We start from the raw sequence: 4,777 nt of genomic DNA on the forward strand, positions 1-4,777 counted from the left end.
ATTCATTTAACCCCTACCGAAATCAAGTCCTCCTTTAGAGTTTGCCAAATTTCCCTCAAGATAACCTAGTTAAAACGCCCTTTTCATGGAATAGGCTCTGTTTCTCCCCGCCAAGGGAAAAGAGTGCCAACACAGTGGCTTCATGGCGTCCCACCTCAAGGAAGTATTAGCCTTATTTATCAGAAACTCCCTGGAGATGATGAGGATAAAATACCTAGTCTGTGCACTGTGTTCACCTTCACTGGGAAAAGAGCCCAGGGTACCTTCCATCCCTGCCCCAGGTGGAGATTTCTCAGCGGCTTGTCCGTGATGTCAAAGTAACTGCTAAAAGCAGTTCTCCATTGGAGGCTTAGTTTCTCAACTCTGAGCCCCATCACCCAAAGTTTGGCCCTTGCTCACCACCCTCATATCCTCCTCTGACCTACCACCCACCTTAACTTAAAATTACTTCCTATTAAGGACTTGAGGCTTCCCCACCCCCAAATTTTCTTGCCTCAGGACATTCACACTTCACTGCTCACATCTGGAACTTTCCTCTCCTCCCCTCCTCATCTTTCTCACTTGTGTTTTTTTGTCTCACAGAGTATCTCACCATCTTCCTTATATGGTAGCTGCTGGTAGTGTCTATAATTCTATGGGGGGGCGGTGGCTGGGCCTTCTTTATCTTACCATCCCCCATACTACCATGGAGGCTTCCAAAGAGCAGATGCTCAATGTTTGAGGAATAAAAAAATGCCATGAAGCAATTTATTATGATTTAATTTCTCCTATATTCTTGAATAAATGAAGCAAGTGCAGGTATATCACTTTTATTTTACAGAACAGCAGAATACAAGGAATAAGGGAAACAAGAATTGACCATCTTTTACTTTTTTTCTATTTCTTGATCCCAACTATTTTACTACTAATTTCTTTCACATTTCTAAGGCAATGCTGTGTTTTCTTGTTCCAGATCACTAAATAAGACGGAAGGGTACCCAATTTGTTTTTTTAAACAGCAAAACTCTTACTCTTAAACCTCATAAATAATATTAAATATGTAACCAACATCATTCATATTAAATATGTAACCAACATCATTCATGCACTTAGATTCTGAAGCTAATTAAACTTATTTTTAAAGAACATTTGGGTGCATGGCCTTCTGGTGCCTTGGAAAGTGTGCTGGGGTGGTATCTGCAGAATGGTTTCTGGGGGCAGATACAGAGTTGCCTCTAGTATCTCTCAGTAGATTCCAGAATCTTCTGCTCTTCAGCCCCATTCAGGGAGACCATGCCGAAACCCAGGAAGAGGCTGGCTGGGGCTGCTAAGCCAGACAGGAAGGGGCCAGCAGGACAATGTACCAAGACTAAGCATTCGGGTGAGGCATCACCTAAAGTGCAGAACCCCAGCCCTCAAAAGAATTCAACCTCTAAAAATTCTGGGAAGAATCTTAGCAACTACTGGCTGATGAAGTCAGAGCCAGAAAGCCGGCTAGAGAAAAAGTGTGGATGTGAAGTTCAGCATTGAGGACCTCAAAGCACAGCCCAAGCAGACAGCATGCTGGGATGGTGTTTGCAACTATCAGGCCTGTAACTTCCTTAGACTCATGAAGCTGAAGGAAGAAGCCTTCTTCTACAATAGCAACTACAAAGAGCCAGGCATCGCAGGGCTTGTGAAGATTGTGAAGGAGGCTTACTTAGACCACACACAGTTTGAAAAAAAGCAATCCTTATTATGATCCATCCAGCAAAAAAGACAACCCTAAATGGTCCATGGTGGATGTACAGTTTTTTCGGATGATGAAGCATTTTATTCCCCTGGCTGAGCTCAAAACCCATCATGAAGCTCACAAAGCCACTGGTGGTCCTTTAAAAAATATGGCGCTCTTCACTCACCAGAGACTCTCAGGTCAGCCCCTGACCCAAGAGGAGTTTGATTTTGTTTTGAGCCTGAAGGAAAAGGAACCGAGTTAACTGAGACACGCACTGGAATGGGCAAGACATTACTCCAAAGAAATGAAGCTTCTATTAAGGAGGTGTGTGTGAGGAGACTTGCTTACTGTACTCATCTGGGGTTGTGTACATGGTTGGGTTTTGTGTGCTTTTCTCAATAAAGCACTGATATCAAAAAAAAAAAAAAAAAAAAAAAGAACAACATTTGAAAACGTTCAACAACAATAAGATTAACCTATAAGTTATCCATGTAGAACAGGAACAGAAATATGATATGCATTGTGCTCTTTCCAGCATCACCTAAGCCCCCTATTTCAAGCACAAAGTGAGGAAAGTGCTTCAGATTTCATTACTGGTGGGAGAAGCTGCCGAGATTGACCCTGGAAAGCATACTAGCCACGGTGCCAGTTGTAGCAGCAAAGGGCTCCGTTTTGAGTGGCCATAGAACTTGGGTGTTGAATACGCATTCACCATGCACACTGAGACAGTTGAAGCCGCAAAAGAATATTTATTAAGTAAGGCAATTAGTAAGATAGACAGCATAAAGCAAAACAAGACAAAGAGCAACAGTGAGTTCTCACCACCTGAAGAGTGTTTCCAAGGCGCTGGGGAACCGAGACAGCCTCTTGGCTTCAGATGTATCCGGTGAGCGTCCCAGTCGGAGAGTTCCGACTAGGGCTCCCCCAGGACACTAATTATATAGGGTTTTTCCAATAGATTACCAGTTTGGGAAGAATACTAGGCCATAGTGATTTTGGGGGCAATGAATCACAAGTTTCAGGGTAATTATCTAGGGTAGAAGGCAAGGGGACATGATTCTGGCAGTTTCACAATGTACATGAGGTTAGTATGTCCACAGGGCAACCTGTGTGATCCTATTCATGCGTTTCACCGGCAGGTCAGCTATTGTCCAACCAGGGAGGCTGGCGAGGCCTTCCCGAGTTTACTTCTGCTAGCGGGGGAGTCAATGTCCGGGTGCCACCCGGGCAAAGTGTTCCCCTGATGCAACAAGTGGAAGGCACAAAGGGGCACCTAACTCACATTGCATTTACTTTACACCAGTACAAAGCATAGCTGCAAATCTGACCCGCACTCTCTCTTCCTCATCTCGCAAAGCCTCCTTCCTCATACAGGTTTGGGAAGGCACTCGGGATGGTATCATGGATCTTGGCCAGAATCTCCAGCACTTTCATCCTGCTGGTCTCAGCGTGGGCTCTTGGGCCCCTCAGGAACTCGTAGTGTGGAGGATCACTGCCAGGCACCTGCCAGTACTCCAGGTACTTGGGCTGCACCAAATCTTCAGTGATGACCTTCCCCATGGATGAAGTGCTTCTTCCCAGCATATATACCCATCACATTAAATACTTCCCAGATGTCTTCCTCAGTGGCACAGTTGCCCTTCCTAAAGACCACACAGAGTATAGTCATCAGGAGGCCCATCCTAGGCACATTCTCCTCAACCCTCAGCCTCCCATCACCAGTGCGCTGCAATATGCTGACAAGAGTGTAGCAGTGCTTCGTAGGGTCGACTTCTTCACATCAATGCCAAAGGCCAGCACCACTAGCTCAGAGAGGCTTTCCTGAGGATCTCACAGGAGTGCTCCTTGTACCTTTGGATGACATGATTCATCATGTCTTCCTTTGTTATAGGCTCCCTCATGTTATACATGCAGGGCATGAATTGCACCGACTGAATTGCCTTCTGATCTAGAGGGGTTCTGCAAGAATGATCAGTGCTGGGCCATGCCTGGGAGGTGCTTGGTCTTTTCTTATCTTGGCTCTTGGCACCTTCATCAGATATTGTACATGAAACACCTGCAGAAGCAGTGGTAGCAGATGGGGCTCTCTGAGACCCCTGGGATTTGCTAACTGACCCAGCAGCAGGGGAGCTCTGGGGATTACCACCAAAAGGAGGAGAGGGGGAAGAGGGGAACTCTCCTTCCCCTGCTACAGTGGCCTGATCACCGTGGAGACTCTCAGTCTCATCTCCACCGTGAAGGCATTTGCCCCAGGCACGGACCTTACTCTTCTGACCCCGAGGCATGACGACACAGGTCAGGCACAGCGGGCCCCGGTGTGGGCAGAGCAGGAGATGCCAGTACCTGGAGGAGGGAGAATGAGATGGTGTGTGCACCTCTGCAGGGAGATGCCCCACCTTGGCCTTAACCAAGGCCGCCTCTGCAGGTCTGAGGGCCGTCAGTGCTCTGGGAACCCACAGGGTTCTTTTTCTGATCAGTCTGTCCCCTGAGAACTTTGCAGAGCAGGTTAGAGTGTGCCTTAGGCTGCAGCCTGCCAGCCCTGCCTGGGGCAAGTTAGGGCAGGCAGGTTTAGGACTGTGGGCTCCCCTGTGTTCTAAGGTGGAGAATCCTCTCCTTCATATTTAGAACCATCACGTCAACTGTTGGCAGGGTCTGGCGTCCTCTCCTCTGCAGCTCTAAAGCTACCCTCCTTACACCAATGGCCTTACCTCCCTGCGACCCTTGAGGAGGAAATGAGGGAGAGCCTTAGCTGGCCATCCTGCTGGGGCATTTCAGAGCTGACAACAGGAGCAGGGTTTTATGGGATCCCTTTTGTCCTGGATAATGAGGATTTTCGGTCCTCACTTACGTGGCCAGCCCCATTAGACCAAGACCCCCATCTCCAGAGTTTGGCAGCCATGCCGGGGGACTCCCAAAGTAGACCACAAGGGTAGCGGTTTGTGCAGGGTTCAGAGTACCCACAGTCCTTACTCAGGGTTCTCTCCTTGACGCTGAATAAAGCCTGGGTTTTTCTCTCTCTGATCTGAGTCCACCAGTTTGAGATCAAAGTCTTCATTCCCTGAGAGCCCAAGACAGAATTGAGGG

The 4,777-nt window shown here is 47.6% G+C and overlaps 2 pseudogenes; one reads left to right on the forward strand and one right to left on the reverse strand.

Annotated features, from left to right (window-relative positions):
• The first annotated feature begins 1,191 nt into the window (after positions 1-1,191).
• Positions 1,192-1,955, forward strand: LOC117029705 (thymocyte nuclear protein 1-like; annotated as a pseudogene).
• Positions 1,956-2,982: 1,027 nt separating this feature from the next.
• On the reverse strand, positions 2,983-3,978 carry LOC117019852 (melanoma-associated antigen B10-like; annotated as a pseudogene).
• Positions 3,979-4,777: the final 799 nt, after the last annotated feature.

This window comes from Rhinolophus ferrumequinum, chromosome X, assembly GCF_004115265.2.
Source record: "Rhinolophus ferrumequinum isolate MPI-CBG mRhiFer1 chromosome X, mRhiFer1_v1.p, whole genome shotgun sequence".
In the NCBI taxonomy this organism is placed as follows: domain Eukaryota; kingdom Metazoa; phylum Chordata; class Mammalia; order Chiroptera; family Rhinolophidae; genus Rhinolophus; species Rhinolophus ferrumequinum.